This window comes from Schistocerca nitens, chromosome 2 (genome assembly GCF_023898315.1).
Source record: "Schistocerca nitens isolate TAMUIC-IGC-003100 chromosome 2, iqSchNite1.1, whole genome shotgun sequence".
Classification (NCBI taxonomy): Eukaryota; Metazoa; Arthropoda; class Insecta; order Orthoptera; family Acrididae; genus Schistocerca; species Schistocerca nitens.
Genome location: NC_064615.1, coordinates 508,741,613 through 508,766,139, shown reverse-complemented (window position 1 = coordinate 508,766,139; position 24,527 = coordinate 508,741,613). Strand labels below are relative to the sequence as shown.

At 42.4% G+C, this 24,527-nt stretch overlaps 1 protein-coding gene across 1 annotated transcript in view; it reads left to right on the top strand.

Moving 5' to 3' along the window:
• LOC126235125 (E3 ubiquitin-protein ligase lubel) overlaps positions 1 to 24,527 on the top strand; it is a 443,689-nt gene that overhangs the window by 123,885 nt on the left and 295,277 nt on the right. The window lies entirely within an intron of this gene.

The following is a 24,527-nucleotide window of genomic DNA, read 5'->3' as shown; positions in this document are numbered from 1 at the left end:
GATGTGTTACAAACCGGTACATGAGATTCATTTTGATGTTCTATTCCATTCTCGTTTGCTGTGCATTATGAACTAATGCAAATAAATAATTGGTTTGCCTGAAATACGAACGTGCGAGCACTACCCACTCTTCACCATCATTAACAGCTTTGCTTATTGTGCAACATTCCAGTCATAATTTGGGACATCATGTAAACACTGTGACATTGAAACAACAATGTAATGTATTCCTGATTATATTTGCTAAATAACAGTCGCTTAGTCATTTGAGAAGTTATAGGAAAAATATTTCACAAATAGATGTCGATTGCACAATTACCTAATTTTTATTGAAAATTAAAAAAAACACCATGGAATGTAACTGCAATGTTACTCTTGAGAAACAAATACGCAGAAAATTAACATAAAATACTGAAGCTAATTATGTGGATTTTGGCTGACATCTTTAGGTAGACTGAAAGAAGAACAAATTCATCGTCATCTGTACTTCTCTCATGTTCAAATTACGAAAAGAAATCATCCCATGAACTCCGCACCCAAGATGAAGAAAGAACCAGTTAAATGCAAGTTGCTCAGAGTAAGGGCTCTGAAATATGAAACTAATGCCTCATGCCACTAGCAAAAAGCGATAGTTACATCTTACGACTGCACAGTCAGCATAGGACAATAGCAAGAAGCGAGTGATAGGAATTGAAAGTTCTTTGTTCTCAGCCCAGTCTCCGTTGGAGAGACATCATCTTACTTGTACCCGAAGTAACGATTGCGAATGTGCAATAGAGGGGAACGCTGTAGAAATTTCCTTGACACCGTGAACAAATACACATAAATGATTTATTACAAAGATACTAAGTTTGAACGGCCTTTTACTATTACTAGTACACACTGTGACTACTGCGAAGGGGGGGGGGGGCGGGAGGGCAGCGGGGGGGTGGGGGGTGGGACAGACAGACAGAAACGCTGTCGAGATAGTGCGAAATTTCTCACGTTTCAGGATAACGAAAAGACGGGTTGTTTGTTGATATTCGTTCTGAGCAGATAGAACCCCTGCAGATGCGCTCAAGAGATTAACACTAGGAAACTGGAACGTCAGAATTCAGCGAACAGGCCCTGGGATTCTACCCAAAGTAATACCCAGCTGTGGTTCGAATGGCTCTGAGCACTATGGGGCTTAACTTCAAAGGTCATCAGTCCCCTAGAACTTAGAACTACTTAAACCTAACTAACCTAAGGACATCACACACATCCATGCCCGAGGCAGGATTAGAACCTGCGACCGTAGCGGTCGCGCGGTTCCAGACTGTAGTGCCTAGAACCACTCGGCCACACCGGCTGGCAATACCCAGATGTGATAAAAAGCTTTACAGCCGCTACTAGAGAGTAAAATGGGATTGTCCCCGAATCCGCTTCCTTGCGTGGGCATCTTTCATCTAACTCTTAACAGTTTGTATTGACCAACTTTTTAATGAAATAGATGTAAATGAACCGATGCACGTCGTATCAGATGTGGCTCGCATGTGATTCGCAGAGCTCTTGCAGTGAAAACACGCAATTTTCGTCCGACAGTTATACAGTATGTGGATTTGTTGCATATTTTATTGCCCTGTCGTTTGCATTCGATACGGAGTATACTGTTATTCATGTGTGGCTTCACAAGTGGATCGATAATTTGACTTGTATGCCATATCTCATGCGACATGGTGTATAGTGTTAATGTACACGGCCCAGTCACAATGACCTGACCACCTGCCAAAAGCCAAAATAACATTCTTTAGCAGCGCAAAACATGCTGGAAGAGAGTCAGTGAGTTTCTAGAAGGGTGCTAGAAGATTCCAGTACCGTGACCAGCTGCGTTAGGTTTCTCGGTTGAGGATCCATAAGGCGAACAGCTCGATCGTGGTTGTCCTACAGAATCTCGATTAGATTTCAATCCGGGAATTTTGGTGGTCGGGGGAGTACGTTAAACTTCACCTAGCGCTCTTAGAACCACGCACGAACACTTCGAGGTGTGTGACACCTTGCATTGTCCTGCTGGTGGAAGTCATCCTACCGAGGAAAAACAAACTGCGCGTAGGGGCGGACATAATTCCCAAGGATAGATGCTTAATTGTTTTGTTCCATTGTGCCTTCCACACTAGCGAGATCGCCAACAGAATGCCACGAAAACACATCTCAGCTGTGCCCTTTCAGACGTTTCACGCCATAGAGGCCAACGGCCGTTGTCCGTTGGAACATAAAGCTTGGTTCATCCGTAAAGGTCAATTGCAATAATGGCGGGAAAATTCTGACCTTCGTCGCCGATGAACAGCAGTCAGCATGGGCGCATGAACCAGTCACCGGCTGCGGAGGACCACACGCAGCAATGTTCGCTCGTTGGTTGTCCCTTGGTTCATCTGGGCGGTCAGTTTCTCAACAGTTGCACGTCTATTCGCCTGTACACATCTGCGCAGCCGTCTTTGACCCCAATTATCTATGGTGCACCACAGTTGCTTCGTCGCCGGTTTTGGATAGCGCCATTTTGCAATGCGTGGTATATGGCTCGAATGGCTCTGAGCACTATGGGACTCAACTGCTGAGGTCATTAGTCCCCTAGAACTTAGAACTAGTTAAACCTAACTAACCTAAGGACATCACAAACATCCAAGCCCGAGGCAGGATTCGAACCTGCGACCGTAGCGGTCTTGCGGTTCCAGACTGCAGCGCCTTTAACCGCACGGCCACTTCGGCCGGCTGCGTGGTATACTTTAACCACTGTGGTACATGAACAGTTTACAAACTTAGCGGTTTTGAAATGCTTCCACCATTCGCTCGAAAGCCAATGATCGTGGCCTTTTGTAAGTCAGGTAAACCGTTCTCCGTTTCCACATTACTACGACTACACTGCTTTCCACGTCCCCCCGACACGCTAAATATATCGTTCATTCCAGAATGAGATTTTCACTCTGAAGCGGAGTGTGCGCTGATATGAAACTTCCTGGCGGATTAAAACTGTGTGCCCGACCGAGACTCGAACTCGGGACCTTTGCCTTTCGCGGGCAAGTGCTCTACCAACTGAGCTACCGAAGCACGACTCACGCCCGGTACTCACAGCTTTACTTCTGCCAGTATCTCGTCTCCTACCTTCCAAACTTTACAGAAGCTCTCCTGCGAAACTTGCAGAACTAGCACTCCTGAAAGAAAGGATATAGCGGAGACATGGCTTAGCCAAAGCCTGGGGGACGTTTCCAGAATGAGATTTTCACTCTGCAGCGGAGTGTGCGCTGATATGAAACTTCCTGGCGGATTAAAACTGTGTGCCCGACCGAGAATCGAACTCGGGACCTTTGCCTTTCGCGGGCAAGTGCTCTACCAACTGAGCTACCGAAGCACGACTCACGCCCGGTACTCACAGCTTTACTTCTGCCAGTATCTCGTCTCCTACCTTCCAAACTTTACAGAACCTCTCCTGCGAAACTTGCAGAACTAGCACTTGCCCGCCAAAGGCAAAGGTCCCGAGTTCGAGTCTCGGTCGGGCACACAGTTTTAATCCGCCAGGAAGTTTCATATCGTTCATTGTTAGTGCTGCCACCTGCTCTTTGAGTGGTTATTGTACGTTGACGTCGACCATAAGCAGTGGTCACATTAATATTACTGGACCGTTTATGTGTGTTTGCTAATTACCTAGTAGTCGAAACTGGCCAATGATACAGGAAATAAATTGTATAAATATACAGCCTACGACAGACAATGTTTTCTTTAAGAACCTTCAACATCGCAGCGCGTCAGCAATCGTTGGTTAATATATTAAAAAACTAGAAACCCGACTCGATTGCAAAAAAACATCTAGTGTTAACCTAGGTTTCGGCGTAGATAACTACACCTTCTTCAGAACAATAAAACCACCAAGTACCTAAGAAGACCTTTGTCAATGATTAAAAGAACACCGTAGCTATACATTTATAAACGAAAAAAGGAAAACACAAACAGTACATATGTACAAAGTCTAAACCGTTACTTAACTTAATGGTGTGACTTCCACCTCACACCGGCCATGTTCGATGGGCCATGATCCGCCATAAACTGCAGCTACAAATGGTCGCTCACTTACACGCCCGACCCGCTACCTATGCACATGCGCCAGTCAAGGGAAGTTACTTGAATGCGCATGCGCATACGAATACGTGAAAGTTTATACATGGATCGTGGCTAAAAAGCCCTTATATTCCCAACCGTGGATCAACGTATATAAAAAAATAGAATTGATAGAGTAAGTGATGAGCTAAATAGGAGATGAAGCTTAAAAATAACCGCACACGGTTTTTAAGAGTTCCCCCTGTTGTCATAGGTAGCTTCGTATATGTTTCTTTCCTAGCACAAGCAACCGTGTGTGGTTATTTTTAAGCTTCATCTCCTATTTAGTTCGTCACTTATTCTATCCATTCTAATTTTTGATATATGTTGATCCACGGTTGGGAATATAAGGGCTTTTTAGCCACGACCCATGTATAAACTTTCACGTATTCGTATGCGCATGCGCATTCGAGTAACTTCCCTTGTCTTGCGCGTGTAAGTGAGCGACCATTTGTAGCTGCAGTTTATGGCGGGTCACGGCCCATCGAACATAGGCCGGTGTGAGGTGGAGGTCACACCATTAAGTTAAGTAACGGTTTAGACTTTGTACATATGTACTGTTTGTGTTTTCCTTTTTTCGTTTATAAATGTATAGCTATGGTGTTCTTTTAATCATTGACAAAGGTCTTCTTAGGCACTTGTGGGTTTTATTGTTCTGAAGAAGGTGTAGTTATCTACGCCGAAACCTAGGTTAACACTAGATGTTTTTTTGCAATCGAGGCGGGTTTCTAGTCTTTTAATAAATGTTTTCTTTTACGAAATATTTAGAGTCTGGGGTCCCGTACACAAACAAAATTATGACGGCTGTATGATCTTCTCACTGGCACACAAGGCAGTTTAAAACAAGCTAGCCTCGATCTACAGAGAAAATGAAGACGCCTCTGGGATTCAAATTAATTTCGCACATAATCTCAACTGTGGAAAGCACCGGCTTCGCACCTACATAGCATATACTACAACATTCTAAGCTGTTTAAAACAAACCAGCACTAATATTGTGCTTGGGAGAAAATACATGAACAGATCCTGTAACGTCAGGGAGAAAATGCTGAACCCATGAGATCAAGGTGACACAGGGGTTGGCTGCAGTGATTTCTTACATGTAACTGGTGCTGTCGGTGTTTGGCCGCGCATAGCGAGTAAATACGGGATGTCTGTACACGACCGACATTGGGACGTTGTCCTTAAAGTAATGAAGAGGAAGGCCGTGATTAGCTGTGGGGAGGTTCGCAGCAAGAGAAAAGCGCGTTCGTGTCGATAGCATCTCGCAGTGGTCGTCACTTCAGATGCAAGCTAACAGAATGCGGCTGAAGCGACGATTGGGTTTGGGACGGCAGAGGTCTGTATTTTTATGAACTTCGAGTTCCTTTCACTTCAGTGAGCTTGCAACCCTAAAAAAGTAGAGCCTTTGCCAGCTACTAGGAGGAGCAGAGACCAACCAGTAACATAGAGAACTGACCACATATTTTGCTGACGGGGGTTCCAACTGTTGACAGTCATCGCTGTATCGCCGTGTCCACGCAAGGAAGAAGCTGTTTGATCTTAACGGGTTTTTTAACAGTTACCGCTATTTTGAGCAAGTTATCAACTTTTCTCCGAATTATCACAACCGAAATCCGATTTAGGATTTCAGTTCCTCAGTACTTAAAGAAAAAGTTTACGGTCCTCATCCTCTTGGAATTTTTAACAAGGATTTACTTTGCAGTTGAAATTTAGGGAATCTGAAATAAAATTAACAGCTCTAATACGATTTCACCCACGAGTTGCTCTCTAGGATAGGGTCTATAATCGCTAATTAGACGGGTGTATTTTAAATTGGTAAGTTTCGCTCTATTTGTTACACTCCTTGCTTGGGTGCACACATGTGCGTCCCGATATGTGCCGAGTTTGGGAAGGGCGGTTGTGTTACACGATCTTGCAACACAGTACTGTCAACAAAGATTATTTTATACTGTTAACAAAGCTCGGCAAAAATTCTGTTTGTTGTTATACGTTCGCACCAAACGACACACCAAACGACATAAGCCGCCAAGGAGAAAGCCAGTACGTCTAAAGTATGAAAGCTACTTCTTTGATTTAAGGTCGCGTAACGAGATGTCGACAATCAGAGGCAGAGGGGCACAGTAACAGGAGAGCGGCAGACATCAGCCGAAGGAGTAGTTCAGGCTGTAGCATTGGTGCCTACAAATGATTGCTTTCCAGAAGAGTGGCACTCCAATTTCCGTCCGGCCAACTAGTCTTATGTTTCTCGTTATTTTTCTAAATGGACTGCGTTGGATGCTGGTATGGTTCATTCTAAGCTATACAACTCTTACGACTTCGTTGTCGACGGATGTCAAACCAAACTTTCCTTCCTTCGAGATAAGCCTGGTCTAATGGCTCTTCTCACAAAATTGTAAGTTATGTAACATTTTTTAATATAATAAGAGCCAAAACGAACGTACGAGTGATTTACGACTGGTTCTCCGAGTTATTGCTCTGACAGCCGCAGCGTGAAGGCGGTTATGATGACTGGAATCGACAATGTGTGCCAAGGATCGCGGGTATGACGCAGGAGCTGCTGCATGGCAAACAGCTAATTCATCCTGCTCCGTTTTAGAAAGTGTAATGTAGACATTTAGAGCTGACACAAGAGACTGGACATATGCTCACTGCTGCCCAGAGACTTTCACAGTGAGACGTGGAGTACTGGAATTGTGTTAGTGGTCAGACGAATCTCAGTTCAGGGTTTCATGAATGATGTGCGACGGTTTTATCTCGAAAGCTTTCTGAGTGGATTCCTTCTTAGCAGTAATGCCCTCGAAGAAGCCGTGTAATGTTCTACGACATTTTAATTATACACATTATAGATGTGACACATACTTTACATGACTATGATCACATCGAGGTGTTGAACTACTCCGTTTACCCATAATCTTAATGAAGACCGTAAAATTAGCAGCTCTGTTATTGTCATTGTGTACAATTGTTTAACGAAATACAGTATTTCATATGTATGCGCTACCAGACTACATGAGGAAACTATTACATGTGGGTATCACTCTTCTTGACAATGGATAAGAAAGGAAAAAGTTTATCTTGGTGCAAATAAATGCCAAAAATTTTTGAGCTGACACATCTCAATAAATAGGTTTCTTCAAGCGACGTGGCGTGTCTTTACTCTTGTGATGCTTTGAGTTTATTGTAAAACGAAAATAGTGTTCGAAGGTACGGAAGTATCTGTTTCAGTTTGAAATATGAGGTCGCCTTTGGTTACTATTATTACCATAATTATGTTTTCCATATTAATGATGTTCAACCATCAGAAAACACCCAGCAGGAGATTAGGAGAAACAGGAGAAATCATCCATTCATGTGGGACTCGATAGTACTTTGGTCTAATCTCAACAACTTGCTGGCACACCACCTAAAAATTCGTGTACCCTATTTAGTCGCAGTAGCTGGTTGACAGAGGAAAGAAAGTCGTGGCGGGCCACATGGAGCCAGTCGGAAGTTGATGGCTCAAAGAAATGTCTTCAGGGCTCTGGAGAACCTTTCCTGTAGCCCACACCTTGTCTGATGCGACTTCATCTTCTTTCTGTAAGTGGAACTGCACTGATATAGTTGCTGACATTTCAGTGCAGCCGTTCAGCGAAATTTCCCCAGAAAACTGTCGGAAAGCACTTGAAAAAATCGGTCTGACGATATTTTAAAAGGATCGAAAGAGGTTGACACCGAGTTCGTCCACATCACGTTTTAGATTTGTTGAATGTACGCTGTTGAGAAAATTTTATTTTCTGCGCTTTTCAAACGAGTTGAGTAATTAAGCACAGTGATTTAAAACGAAGCTTTATCGCAGTGCAGTTGCCTGTGACAGGATTAATTAATTGCTTTTGACGGTTGGGTTTAATCTCGGTGGAAGAGCCGCATGCGTTTTGCGTCTCTGTACATTGTTTTCCCCTCAAATATGTTTTTATTTGTGTTTTTCAGACGTGCATATTGCGTATTTTATATTTCATGTTTCATGTTATCTGAAATACGCATTTGAATCTTTAAAGTTGTGTATTTTCAGTGCCACTACATTTGCAATGAAACAATAACTATTTCATTTCACTTCACTGTTTATAGCTGACCACAAAAATAGCGCTAGCGCACATTGTTTAAAGTAATTTCCAAACATTTTTGTTTCTCCTACGTAGTTCGATAACATTGAAAAGAAAGATAGCATCATTACATCACGATGGGTATGAAACGAAAACAGAAATTAAGAAGTAAGATTACACTTAGATGTAATACTTCCAGTATACTGTCGAAGCTTTTTTTTTCTGCAGTTCAGTATCGGTGAGTGAACTAACTAATCTCATCACTATGTACTAATGGTGTGCCTAATTTCTAGAGTATTCTTGACCTGCTGTCTCGAAACATGTTTTACTAAAGCTCCTCATATTGTGGTTGGATAACAGTATTTTAAACATGGAAAACTGAACAACAATCAGTATTTTTGGAACATCTGTGACATCCGCCAGCATGCCACTGTTTCACCCATCTGTCTACAGTTCATCGCACTGTTGTCGTTCGCTCCGGGTTTTATTATTGGCAGTTTGTGCACCATATTGTACACATGTTATAGGGATTTTAACTGCATCATGTGAGTGCGTTTACGAATCAGCTGAACACATCAGATATAACATTAATAGTTACTCCACAAACAGCTCTATTCATGAGCATGGAACAAGATCGAGACTGAACTTACAAGAAAGAAAAAACATTTAACATAAAACATTTTCTACCAACGAGTAAAACTGTGCAATGAATTGTCCGCGGAGATTAAGGAGTATAATAAACAAAATTATTTAAAAAGGTACTTAAAAATTGCCTGTCAAGCAATGCATTACTTACAGTGATGGATTATACAGGTTATACGGAGTAGGCGTATGGTAAAAATGTAACACAAATAAATAATAATAACGATAATGAATCATCTACGAGGGCAGTTCAATAAGTAATGCAACACATTTTTTTTCTCGGCCAATTTTGGTTGAAAAAACCGGAAATTTCTTGTGGAATATTTCCAAACATTCCCGCTTCGTCTCGTATAGTTTCATTGACTTCCGACAGGTGACAGCGCTGTACGGAGCTGTTAAAATGGCGTCTGTAACGGATGTGCGTTGCAAACAACGGGCAGTGATCGAGTTTCTTTTGGCGGAAAACCAGGGCATCTCAGATATTCATAGGCGCTTGCAGAATGTCTACGGTGATCTGGCAGTGGACAAAAGCACGGTGAGTCGTTGGGCAAAGCGTGTGTCATCATCGCCGCAAGGTCAAGCAAGACTGTCTGATCTCCCGCGTGCGGGCCGGCCGTGCACAGCTGTGACTCTTGCAATGGCGGAGCGTCCGAACACACTCGTTCGAGATGATCGACGGATCACCATCAAACAACTCAGTGCTCAACTTGACATCTCTGTTGGTAGTGCTGTCACAATTGTTCACCAGTTGGGATATTCAAAGGTTTGTTCCCGCTGGGTCCCTCGTTGTCTAACCGAACACCATAAAGAGCAGAGGAGAACCATCTGTGCGGAATTGCTTGCTCGTCATGTGGCTGAGGGTGACAATTTCTTGTCAAAGATTGTTACAGGCGATGAAACATGGGTTCATCACTTCGAACCTGAATCAAAACGGCAATCAATGGAGTGGCGCCACACCCACTCCCCTACCAAGAAAAGGTTTAAAGCCATACCCTCAGCTGGTAAAGTCATGGTTACAGTCTTCTGGGACGCTGAAGGGGTTATTCTGTTCGATGTCCTTCCCCATGGTCAAACGATCAACTCTGAAGTGTATTGTGCTACTCTTCAGAAATTGAAGAAACGACTTCAGCGTGTTCGTAGGCACAAAAATCTGAACGAACTTCTCCTTCTTCATGACAACGCAAGACCTCACACAAGTCTTCGCACCCGAGAGGAGCTCACAAAACTTCAGTGGACTGTTCTTCCTCATGCACCCTACAGCCCCGATCTCGCACCGTCGGATTTCCATATGTTCGGCCCAATGAAGGACGCAATCCGTGGGAGGCACTACGCGGATGATGAAGAAGTTATCGATGCAGTACGACGTTGGCTCCGACATCGACCAGTGGAATGGTACCGTGCAGGCATACAGGCCCTCATTTCAAGGTGGCGTAAGGCCGTAGCATTGAATGGAGATTACGTTGAAAAATAGTGTTGTGTAGCTAAAAGATTGGGGAATAACCTGGTGTATTTCAATGCTGAATAAAAGAACCCCTGTTTCAGAAAAAAATGTGTTGCATTACTTATTGAACTGCCCTCGTATTATTTCACGTAACACTTTCACACCGTTTTTTTCTGGAATAATTTGCTCCCAAAGCTATGCAATGTATAATACTGACACTTTATCAACTTTCTGCGCTCAACACCTTGTTCACTCCTTCTGCTGACTCAGTTTTTAGGGCTAGCAAATGGGAAGGAAGTTGCGGCACACAAAATGGGAATCAAACATTTCTCGCTATGGACCTCACGTCAGCTATTAGTGTCAGTAGTGTTCATTATGAAACGGTGTGTTTATAGTGTCTGTAGTGTATGTACTGACTGATAGTGAGGAGTGAATGAACAGTGTAACACTGTGCAAAATAGTATTGGACACTAGGGATACACCAAATGTGGCATCACAGATTTTGTATTATGGTGGGTGGAAGCTCCAATCAACGTCCGGCCACCCTGATTTAGGTTTTTCATGGTTTCCGTGAATTACTTCAGGCAAATGCCGGGATGATTCTACTGCGATGCCACGGCCAACTACCTGTCCCATTCTTGACAAACTATACCTGTAGGTCTGTAAATGTCTGTGCATGTGAATTACGTTATTTTTGTTCTTCTTAAACCGTAATATTGTTCTTGTAAATTTGACCTACGGATGAATAAAACTACTACTACTACTACTAACACTCATACAACAACAACAACAGTTACTAGTACTACAAAATTATGCAACAGTACAGGTACCTATACCTATATCTGCTCCTATTGTTGTTGTTTTCTGTTCACGACTGGTTTGATGCAACACTCCATGCTACCCTATGCTGTGCAAGCCTCTTCAGCTACAAGTAACTACTGCAACTTATATCCATCTGAATCTGCTTACTAATACTTTACGATTTTTACCCCCACAGTTCTCTCCAATACTACATTGATGTCTTAGAATGTGTCCTGTCAACAGATTACTTCTTCTAATCAGGTTGTGACACAAATTTCTTTTCTCCCCAGTTCTATTCTTCTGTGCCACCACATTTCAAAAGTTTCTATTCTCTTCTTGCCTAAACTGTCTATGAACCATGTTTCACTTCCATACATGGCTGCACGCAAATAGTTTCAGAAAATACTTCCTGGCAATTAAATCGATATGAGATGTTGTTAAATTTCTCTTCTTCACAAACGCTTTTCTTGCCATCTCTAGTATAGTATTTTAAATCCTCTCTACTTCGGCCATCATCAGCTATTTTTCTGCCCAAATAACAAAATTCGTCTACTAACTTAAGTGTCTCGTTTCATAATCTAATTCACTCAGCATCACCTGATTTAATTCGACTACATTCCATTATCCTTGTTTTTATTTTGTTGATATTTACTTTATATCCTCCTTTCAAGACACTGTCCATTCCGTCCAACTGCTTAGTTCTTTGCTGTCTCTGACAAAATTACAGTGTCATAGGCAAGTCTCAAAGTTTTTGTTTCTTCTCCTTGAACTTTAATTCGTGATCCTTTACTGCTTGCTCAGTGTGCAGATTGAATGACATCGGCGAATAGGCTACAACGCTCACTCTGTTCTCAACCACTGCTCCCTTTCACGCCCCTCGATTCTTATAACTACTGTCTGGTTTCTGTATAAGTTGCAAATAGCCTTTCAATCCCTGTATTGTGTCCGTGCTAGCTCTAGAATTTCACAGAAAGTATTCCCGTCAACATTGTCAGAAACCTTCTCTAACTGTGCAAATGCTGTAAACGTGGGTTTGCCTTTCCCTAACCTCTCTTCCAAGATAAGTCGAAGGGTCAATATTGCCTCATGCAGCATAATATAGAGGATGGCAGTGAGTACATTTCATTTTGACATTTACTAAAGGTTCTTTCTGTTCCATTTATGGGTGACGCCTGGTTACTGGCATACTGTAGAGAAATATAGCGTACGGCTATAACCAGCCGAAAATAAAGGCATAAAAAATTAATGGTTTTCGCTTTGAATATATACCCCAGCCTGCACGTTTTTCTGTTCTAGCACCAAGCGACTGCCATGTGTTTAGCCCCTCAAGGACGCACCAGTTACCAAGAAGTTTCAGGGAGGAAAAGTGAAAAAAGTGGCACAATGCTGGTCAACACAACCTCTCGTTACGTGAAATCTGAGAATTAGCTAATGTTAACACACTTGCAATGAAGGCACCAGAGTTTATAAAATTGATACCATCCTTTTATCCCCGTTGCACATGTTGCATGCATATAAAGGTTAGGAAAGAATTTTGTGTTTCGTAATCTGTGAAAATTTACTGGTGTCGAATGAAATGATTCAGTAGAATATTCTAAGATTTGACTTTTTCTTTTAAATTTATTAATAGCTTTTGGGCATCACACGTACAGCTATCCTCCGTATGATTTTGTTACATTTAAGTCTGTAACAGACTGAAACCGTTAAGCGACAACAATTAATAATTACATTCATTTAACCTGAAATTAAATTGAAAATATAAGAAAATTAAAATAGTTAAATTAGTAAAAATGGAGTGTTTATAACAGAAGTCGTACTTAATACAGTATGAAAAAGAGCGCATTTGCTGTTTTCTAATTTGTCATTCTGATTTACAAAGTTTTAGGTCACTAAAAGGGTTTAAATGTCCGTGGTAATGTAATGCCAGAGTACATCACGAGCTGGAATAGTATCGTGGTTTCCTGCTGTCTACTGTCACAGCCGAATCAAATGCGATTAACATCTTCCTGATTGCCGCGTTCACGTAGAGGAAGTGCGACCATCCGAGTCGGTAGAGATGCTGCCGAAATCTCCTATGATTTAACCGAAAGGTACGCCAGTATCACATTGTTTGCCTCTTTCAACAGTATTTTTCTATCGTTACCGAATTTATAACAAATCAGTATGCTTAGCAGATTTGAAGATTACATTTTAACGTCCCGTCGACGGCGAAGTCATTTAAAAACGGATGACAAATTCGGATGTGAAGAAAGTCGACGGCAGCATTTTCAGAGGGTGCATCTGCCTTTAACGATTTTGGGGAAACTACTGAAAAATGTGGGTGGTCGGACAGAAAAATAAACCCTGATCCTCCCGGATGTGACTCCAGTGCCTTAATCACTGCCCCACTTCGCACGGTCAGAGCTCTGAAAACGCTCCATGTTTAATATTTAGAGTTGCAAAATGTCATGTGTCAGTGACAAACATAGGTAGTTTAATTAAAACGTACAAATACGACAAACCTGTTGTTGATGCTTGATTTGATTTTTTATACTTTCATTAGGTCAGTGTGGGGGCCAGTAATTCAATTATCGTTGGGTACGCGAAAGGGCCAAGAGACTGGCGGTGGCTGCTGCCAGAGAGAGAGAGAGAGAGAGAGAGAGAGAGGAAGAGGGAGAGAGACAGACAGAGAGAAGAGGGAGAGAGGCGACTCGACAAATACCACCGATTAATTGTCTGACGTGAAAGATTTCACGAATACACCGAGCATTCCGTTTCCTATTTGATACTCTAATAGGAAGCACTCCGTACTTCGGTTTCTGTGTAATAAGTTATTTATGTACAGTGCATGTTTTCCAAGTTGTTACACTGACGCCCAGCAGTGTATAGTGCCCTTGATAAAGGGTCGCTGAACAACTGCTAGAACCCGTAGGCAAAAGAATTTATTGTCTCGAAGTACCACACAATTTGATGTAATCGTAAACATAGTATCATGTATCATGAATTCGAATCACGAACAGGCCACATCGTTATAAAGCACTAATCTGTGCAACAGATGTTTCGACTGCCTGTGCAGCGGTGCCCTTCAGAGTGACTTAACTGCTGGATTCTGAGAAAGGTCTTCCCTACACATGGTGATTCGGCTGCCCCTGCCGATGTCGTTTTATGCTACCAGCAATGTTATATCTAGCCTTCAAAAATCATACTCCATATAATAGAGAAAAAAAAAGGGTCGATTGCCGGAAATAGTGCGTGCAAACGAAATTTTTTGTACAGTGGTAGGAGGGAGTGCCACGAACAACGTACTAGGAATCCTGACTGGTGAGGGATGAGTGTGAGGATGGAGGTGCGTTTGAAGGTCACTTTCCTATGTTTTTCTTGAATAACTCGAAAACCGTGACCTCCAGCGAAAACATACCCTAGTACAAAATTTAACTACATTACTTTTTCCACAAAAGCATCGTGATCGTTTTTTCTGTAGGTCTAACAGTAACAGTTTGCGCGTAGCGAGCGAGAGGCCTGAAACTCTCGTGCGTGGTTTCTGAAGGCCAGATATAACACTGCAGACTGCAGTGCACATAGTTGGGGCTGAACTACCCTGTATACACCGTCTTACTGCGGTTGTCAGGTGACTACCGGCGTCACTTTCTGATATGACAGTGGACAGTCACGACTAAAGATGTCTGCCAATCACCTGCTAGAGTAGTATAGACAACAGCCTGCCATGCAGCCAGTTGTCAATAGACGTCCTGGAACTGTCGAATGCCAGGCCAGAACGCGATGTCGGTAATCACCAGACAACCGAAATACGACAGGATGTGTAGGGAAGAGTATCTCCAGAATGGAGCAGTTTGTTTGCTCTGAAGAGGACCGATGCAAAGAAGGCCGAAACGTCTGTTCTATAGTTTTTTTGGGGTTTTATAATGACGCGACCTAAATCTTAAGAGTGTTTAATTTTAATTGACCCTGATCTTGGAAGCATACTAACAGAATACAGTATTACGAAGTTGGAGAATTCCGCTATAAAATTTGAAATTTAAGAAATATGCGGACGGGGATGGTGTATGTGACTGGGACGCCCCATGTGGCACCTGTGGGAGGAGAGCGAGTGGTCGGCTGCAGAGGCGGCGGTTCTTCAGGAAATAGCCACCGCCGACTTGGCGCCGGCTCAAACAGTCTGCGCCTAATTTTAGGCGGGCAGCACTCGCACTGTGCTGCGCTGCGCTGCGGGGCGCTGCCGCTTGTACACTGCCGGCGGCGTTAAGCGCGTTTCGGTCTGACTTCTGAAAAAATGGTTCAAATGGCTCTGAGCACTATGGGACTCAACATCTTAGGTCATAAGTCCCCTAGAACTTAGAACTACTTAAACCTAACTAACCTAAGGACATCACACACACGCATGCCCGAGGCAGGATTCGAACCTGCAACCGTAGCAGCCCCGCGGTTCCGGACTGCAGCGCCAGAACCGCACGGCCACCGCGGCCGGCGGTCAGACTTCTGAACGGCCGACCGCTGGGAACCTCACGTGCGGCTGTCATGGTACCTGCAAGCAGGAGATGCCGTTGAAGCATGTGCTGTACGAGGTGCAAGGACGACGATGAAAATTAGTTGCTTTAGATGTGGAAATTTAGATGCAAACTAGACCGGTGCTTCCACCCTGGGGGGCGTGAGAGTTTATTGGGTGGGTGCGGGGGTAAGGTGGGGGGGGGGGGCGGTAGGCATCTCAGAAGAAAGCAGATAAATGCGGTCAGACAAATCAAAAATTGTGTATTCTTACTACAGTTAACGTGTGCATTTTTTGTAGAGTTGGCAGCAATAGCTTTGCCTTGCACGACAACTAGTTATTGCTGGCACAACAGATATTTTAGTCTTTAACCAGGAAAATCGACAAACAGCCCCCAAACTTGAGAAGTTATTTTATTTTCACAACCAGTTTCGGCAATTCAATATGCCATCTTCAGGCCCCATGTGCACCTCATGTTCTCGTATAGACACTCAAATGCATCGATATTGGCATACTGGCGCCAACAGTTTCTGGATGTCGTGAATTCGTATTTCAATGTTCCCTTTGAAGCCTGTTATCAAGTCTTCAAAAGAAGCACTAGAAATACGAATTCACAACATCCAGAAACTGATGGCTTTAGTATGCGAATATCGATACGTTCGAGTGTACATACATAGGGGGGGGGGTGCATGTGGGGCCTGAATGGCATATTGAACTGCCGAAACTGGTTGCGAAAATACAATTTCTCAAATTTCAGGGCTGCTTGGCCATTTTCCTTGTTAAATATTCGACCAGCCGCTGTCCCACGTCTACAATGGATCGACAGTGAGTCTCTAGCCTGTGCTCGGCGTCTTAACTCAATATTACGCCTGTTCTCCGGAGACGTAAATAGTATTTTTACTAGTGTGCGTTGAGTGAAAATTTCTACTAAAAGAAGACTGTATAATGAAGAATACATTAAGTATTTATTCGCTTTTATTGAAAAAGGCCATGTTCAACTGCCAGAGTGTATTGTGTGTCATACACTGAGCAGACAAAAGTCTTGGGAAACCTCCCAATATCGTGTCGGACATCCTTTTGCCCGGCATAGTACAGCAACTCGAGGTGTCATGGAATCGACAAGTCGTTAGAAGTCCCCTCCATAAATATTAACCCCTGCTGCCTCTATAGCCGTCCATAATTACGGAAGTATTCCCGGTGCAGGAATCTGTGAACGAACTGACATGTCGATTATGTCTCATAAATGTTCGATGGACTAAGACACATTCACCGGTGGACCAGTAGTCAATGAAAGAATGCCCTTCCTGTCTCAGAATACTTTCCGCACCAACACAATCTGTTGGAACTTCTTGCTGACCAGAGACATCCTGTAACGTCAAGTGCAATAACAGCTACTGCTTGGTTGTCGGGACGGGGCGGTACCGAAGGAGTGCCGTGATAACTCCCCCTCCCCTTCCCCCCCCCCCTCCACCACGCAGGCAAGGGCGCAGGTACATAGGGGTCATAAAAACTACCTGATAAAAACGAGAAGAATTAACCAGAAGAAGTCCGTGAGTTTTGCTACCCCCCCCCCCCCCCTCCCGGCTCGATAACAAGCAGCATACCAAATAAACGGGTACTAACGAAAAGAACACGGTTTATGTAGAAGTAGTGAACTATGCATTAGTTCACACAGTTTCCTCCTACACAGCTAACTCATCTTCATCAATGGAGTTCTCGCTGCTACTTCGCTGCGATAGTGAGAGATCACACAGGTCGACGGGAGGGTGCTGAAGCAAATATCCAATATGTCTGAAGGATTTCGATTTTTGCCAGTTCCTGTTGACCTAGAACTTGAGGGAGACTGAGCAAGAGTGCTTGAAAGCATCTGATAGAATTATACGTGAAACAGAAAGCAGATGTCACATATATCACAACATTACAACTGTCTTTAATTTCATGTCTGGTAATGACTTAAATCAAACTTTGTGTCTTATCTTGAAAAATGAGCAGGTGCCTTTTGTGGAAAATATAGCAGTTACTGATACAGGAGAGAAAGTTAACAAAACAACTTTCCGGGTGAAAGAGCTACTGAAGAGCAACGACTCGACTTCCCCTTTCCATATTTTTATTTTTTTTATTTTTTATTTTTTTTCAAAGTATGGATTTAGAGATGCTTATCCAAACATGGAAGTAGTTTCGAGGATGACGATACCAGCGACTGATGCGTCTAGTGAACGGAGTTTCAGTAAATTAAGGATGATCTAAAAAAAGCTACTTAAGACAAAGTACGGATGTAAACAGACTGTCAAATTTCGCTATCTTGTCTATGCAATAAATCGCAGCTTCTCAACATGACTTCAATGGCACAATCACAAAGGTTTCTTCGCCGAGAGCAAGGAAATGCGGAGAAAAATTATAATAAAAACACAGTTCCTGAAAAGAATATTTTCTCAAGTCTTAATCACATTTTTTTATTTCTTACAAATAGTGTAGCATTTTTAATTATTTATGAGGAGCAAATGAAATTTGAATTTTATTATACATCATAGTACAACCAATGCACAGTTTACGTCACAAATAGTAAGATTTGTGTTATTTTTTTTCTTTAATATTTTAGAAAATTTTTACAGTTGCTGTTGTGTGCGTCATTCTTCGTCAATAAGATTCATTTAAATAATGTTTTTAATGATTTTTATTAAACCTACAAACAAAATAATAAACTTTGCTAAATCTCCAGGGAAAAATTTAAATGGTTCAAATGGCTCTGAGCACTATGGGACTTAACTTCTAAGGTCATTAGTCCCCTAGAACTTAGAACTACTTAAACCTAACTAACCTAAGGACATCACACACATCCATGCCCGAGGCAGGATTCGAACCCGCGACCGTAGCGGTCGCGCGGTTTCAGACTGCAGCGCCTTTAACCGCTCGGCCCCCCCGGCCGGCGGAAAAATTTACAGAAAGATAGTTTAACGGGGGAAGGGGGAGGGAGGAGGGTAGTTTTGGCAGGGACTTAGGATCACCTCGGTACGGTTCTGTACCGTGGTAAAGTGAGCAGCCCACGTCTTGTCCCCAGTAACGATCCTGTAGAGGAACTCGTTCCCACCAGTGGTACCGCTGAAGAAATGACAATGCTGCATCTGAGCTATTCATTTTGAGTTTGGGTGCCGGTTTTCTCGGCACCCACCTGGCATGCACTTTCTTCAACAGCAGTTACTTAGTGACAAGTTCATACAATAAAGATCGCGAAAGCTGCAGAAAATGGCTGCTGAGATCAATAATCGCGGGGAGACGGTTCTCCATATTTCACTTCCACACCAGCTGACGGGTGACGATCGCCCGCGGCCGTCGTCAATATCGACACTTTTACCACTTCGGAGTATTGGCGACACCAGCGAAGCGCCGCGTGTTTTGCCCACGACCTTCGACCCGTACACCTCACAGAGATGACGATGCACATCGAACTGTGCTTGTTTTGTGCATTTAAGTATGTCAGAGACGGGACCTAGCAATCAACGAGAGAAAGAAAGTCGCCATTTTCAGCCACTGCTGCAATGCTACTGACAACAGCCGACACCCGTCCGGCAGTCGTATGATTATCGCGCCATAGCTGTAGCTATGCTTCCGGCTAAATACGATTACTTAAAAATATAGAGAAATTAGTTTCTGGATGACTGTCGTATGTGCAGAAATGTGTCCTTTTTCCTGGTGAGAATTTTCAGTGAACTTCGTTGCCTGTTATCTTTATTATATCATTAACTGTTAACACGTAGGTATACAAACTTTCTGGATGACTGTCGTATGTGCAGAAATGTGTCCCTTTTCCTGGTGAGAATTTTCAGTGAACTTCGTTGCCTGTTATCTTTATTATATCATTAACTGTTAACATACAGGTATACAAACTGTAACTAAAAAACTGAGTGCGGACATTGGTCACATAATTCAGCATCCTGAATGCTAGTGGCTTAAGACAGGGACTTAATGGAGGTATACAGTTCGGTACAAAGTTTCGTCCACAACGATTGCCATCATGTTTAAAACGATCGTATATCTTCTCTTTTGTGAAGCCTGGAACTATCTTTGTACCCGAGATACATGTCGACTACTTTACTGCTGTACTGGAGGGCCTTGCCCCGTTTTGAAGCTATTCCGCGACACCCAGGCGTTGTTTAAAAGCAGCGCGTTTGAAGGCTGGCGTATTTCTGGAGTTTGGGGTGACAGGCCGCCGCCTGCCGAGGATGCCGGACGCCGGGCGTCGGCCGCTCCCCGAGCGTCGGGGCGCGTCGTAAACGTCACGAGACAGGCCCGCTGTAAATCCGACGAGAGCTCTGCCTTCGGCTCGCCCCAGAGAGCGGTCGCCGACCAGGCGCATCCGTGCTTCTCTCAAGTGCGCAGATATTGCTGCAGCAGCGGAAGGTCAGCAGTATTGCACACGTTAGCTTTTCTGAAATTAAAATTCTTTCTGAAAGTTGTATTGCACATTCTTCATACTAAATAATACTACGATACGTTAATTAACAGGAATATAAAACGCGATGTCATAAGAATATACATTAGTTGATTTTTTAAAAATATTCTTTCCATTCTTTGTCTATGATTGGTTAAATTTTTGGAGGATTGTATTGTACATGAAATTCTGATGTGCAAAAAAATAAGTTTTGTTACAAAAAGTTTTAATTGAATCATCATTGGCTATAAACCTCAGCTCGTCCGTTAGCTCGCCTAATTTGTCAAAGAATCTGTCAACGTCTTTCTTCCTGGTACGTGCTGGATTCATCTGTTATCACCCTTAAGTATTCATGTTTTTTCATAAAATCGTGGTAAGTCCGCTTTCATTTTGGTCTTATTGAATTGATGCTTCATTTTCAGTTGGCCTGCTTACTTGTACACTAGATTAAAGATGTTGTTTTCTTATCACATATTACTCGTAGATTTAAGAACTCATCTTTTCTCAAAGACAGAACATGGCTATCTAAACTTTTATCATGATCGTACAATACTATTTCTTTTTCATCACTGAATATTCCCAGAAAAGCTTATTGTTTCCTAAAACAGGTGTTATGGCCAACTCTTCGTTTTACGATAACGCTTTAAGTCTATCAGCTAATGTATTTCTTGGAACTGAATAGTCTCACTCGCTTATCTGACTGTCACTTCAAGAAGTCTGACTTTCTCTACGGCTTCCTTCGTGTTATTTTCGTCTCATATTTGTCCATCTTTGTATGTTAAAGGAAAAATATAAAACTATAAGTATTTATTTCTTTGCCTGATATAACCTTAACGCACTGCTGTTGTAGTTTAACATTTCTATTGTTTTTATTTGGGCTACATACTCCTTTGCCTACAATATCCATACTAACTCTGTTGCCTTTTCACGACTAAACCGCTAAACTGATTTTGATCAAATTTGATATGGAGATAGCTTGAACCCTGAGAAAGAATATAGGCTACTTTCTAAAATATAAAAATCAAATTACCTTGAAATGAATCCCAATAATACCTACGGATCTGACTTTTCAGTTTAAAAGTTTGTGAACCCTACTAAAAATTGCTATTGGAATGACCATAAATAAAGCCTAAGGGCAAACACTTACAGTAGTCGGTGTCCATTTAGAAAAACCGTGTTTTCCTCATGTGCAATTTTGTGTGGCGTATGATGGGCCTACAAAATCTTTTCGTCCTTGCAAAAGAAGGCAAGACGAAAAACGTTGTTCATAGAACTGTGTTAAGGTCATACAATAAACAGCTGATAAGGAAGAAAAAAATTATGCAGTTTGTAATAGTTTTAACAAAGATTCGAAATATGGGTAAATAATAGAAACACATTCGTTATGTACCTATATAACGGCATTCATACATACTAACATACATATCTACTCCACTCCATAGCCAGATATTTATAAATTACTGAGTTACTTACTCACCATCACTGAACACAATGAAACTACTGACATGCAAGCACAGCCGCGGGTAGCAGGTAGTAGAGAATAATATCATTTGAATCTAGAGATACGAGATAACATAACTTAATTGCAAACAAAATATAAAACTCCAACTTTTTTTAACAAAACTAACCAGGAACAGGTAATTCCTTAGCAATTCGAAACGCCTACTTGTTTTTATTAAAAATGACGTGAGTGGTTTTGTTCCTCCATACAGTAGATGACAGCGTAAAGGCACGGATATTTGTAGGATAAATAACATTGTCGGCTGGGATAGTAGTGCACAGTTTATATGCAGTAGTATGAGATCTAGTATACTGACAAATGCATTTCTTGTCACTAGTACAGACGTCAATGATTTAAGTGGTAGAGTGTGGAACTCAGTATAAAGGCACTCGGTTCTGTTTTGTGTTAGTGTGTGCTTAGGTGCCTTTACTGCAGATAGGAAACAGATACTATTAGTGACATTGCTTATTATTCACATAAATGACGATGGTGACAATGCCACACGGAAAGCAGTTATTGTGATGAAAAAGCAAAATTCGGTGGGTACAAGGAAGAGGGACTCTCTGATCGCTAAATCCCCAAGAAGTTGAACCGTTCAAGTACGGTCATTGATAATTTCGTTAGATTGGGCGCACGATATGGACAGAACGTAAAATACGGGCTAAGTAGAAAAAATATATGAGTCATCGAAACGGTTCCTTTTGCGCGAAGCAATGCCCACAAACTGTTTTTCTTCTCATATTGTTGCTGATTTACAGTTTTCAGTAACGGCCAGATGTGTACGACAGATTTTGTCAAATGAAAAACATCTTGCATTCAAGAAACAACTGCAGAAACCTACTCTAACACCCAAACATAAACAAGCTAGTTAGGACTTTGCCGAAAAACACATTCCGTAGACTTCACAATGGGATAAAGTGATCTTCCGTGATGAGAAGAAGTTTAATTTAGTTGGGTCCGGTGGATTTCAATATTATTGACATGATCTGGGAATAGAGCGGCAGGTAAGAAAGAGCAGAAATACGGGTGTTGGAAAAGTTATGATTTAGGAAGCCTTGTGCGCTAAAAGTACATCACACATTGCCTGAATGAACCCTGCCATGAACTCTAACATGTACACTGAGATGCTTGATGCAGAATGGATTAGTATGGGGACCTAGGGAACCAAAGTCTAATGTATCAATAAGATAATTCATCTGTCCATGTTAATTAAAAAGTGGTTTGAAGATAAAGATGTAGATGTCTCGCCCTGGGCTGCACGTAGCCCGCATATGAAGTCAATAGAAAGCCTTTGGGAAACACTTACAAAGTGTGTTTATCGCAATGGAAGGCAGTTTAAGCTTGAGCTAAAAAAATGCGATGAGGAAGAGTGGGTGACAGACTGCAAGGACTCCAATCCTAACAAAATCAACGCCGAAGAGAATTTTTGAGCTAATTTGGAAGCACGGAGGTTAGACAAAGTACTAATAACGCAGTAACACAACAGGACAGTGAGTGCCTGGAATGACAGGAAATGCAAATGCCTTATTTTGCCACTTCTGTTCTGAAAGGAACCATGCAATCCGTCATGATTGTTTATGTCATATGTATCTACTACTTTCAAATAAAATCGATACAGTATGTTACAGACATTGTACTAGCACTTTCGTAAGGACCTTGCCTTTATACTGGTTTCCACTACTGTAGTTCACACATGCAGGCTTTCACGGCCGGAGCTGTCTTCAGCTAAAACTTCCGGGCTGAGAGGCCGTGGTCGATGTATAAAATTTCCACCTAACGTTTCGTCTCCAACTGCAGGAGACATCTTCTGAGGTCGTTCGGTTACTGCCACTGAGGCTCCAGGTACTCTCGCATACTCTCGCGTACGTGATGCCGACGGTATGCCTATCTTTGGAAGGCGTCATCATTCTCGATTAAGGGTAATCGATTGTCCTTCCGCTGGCGCAACGTCGACATCCATATTTTGTCTAACGTTCAGGACCATGGAGCTCAGTGCATAAATGGCAACTAATAGGCAGAAGAGGAAATTCGATGGCATACAGAAAGCTAGAAGTGAAACATCAGTAGCTGGCAACTCTCGAACTGTGATTAACCTTTTGGATCCCACTACGTATAAAAAGATTCAGAAGGATCCTACAACCAAAATTTTGAGAAATACCAATCAATTGGTAAAACAATCTTCTCTTTCTTCGGATGATAAAAAACAACTCTGCAAAACGGAAGCTTATCCACCCAGACTATACGGACTCCCAAAGGTACATAAACCACAGGTCCCGTTGAGACCGCTTGTGAGTGTTATAGGATCTCGATCATAAGAGGTGGCCAGATATCTCGCCTGCTTGCTGCAACCATAAATTGACTGAACGGACAGCTACATTAAAAACTCGGCGCATTTTATTGAAAAACTGAGGGACATTAACGTCAGTCCAAGTGATATTCTTGTGAGCTTCGATGTAGTGTCACTATTTACCATTGTGCCTGTATACGAAGCTATTTCATATATAGCAGATATTTTTCCGACTGACATAGAGGCTTTATTTAAACACTGCCTGACGACAACTTATTTCCAGTACAACAACGAGTTTTATGAACAGATAAATGGGGTGGCGATGGGAAGCCCTCTCGGCCCAGCTGTTGCCAATTTATTTATGGAGGTCTTCGAATAGCGAGCGCTGAAGACTGCTAGTAAAAAGCCAGCTAAATGGTACCGCTATGTTGATGACACATTTGTAGTGTGGACGCATGGTGAAGAAGAGCTGGGTGTCTTCTTGGTGCATCTGAACAGTATTAACCCGAAGATACAATTGACGATGGAGAAAGAGAGCAACGGTCAACTCAATCTCCTGGATGTGTCGCTAATTAAACGGGTGGATGGGACGCTGGGCCACAAGGTATATAGAAAGAACACGCACACAGATTTATATCTCCACAAGGAATCAAACCATCATCCTAGGCAAAAAAGAGGTGTCATGAAAACTAACTAACTCTCTCGCCGCATCGATATCAATTCGATTATCTGCCCGTGGTTCCATCACAGAACTA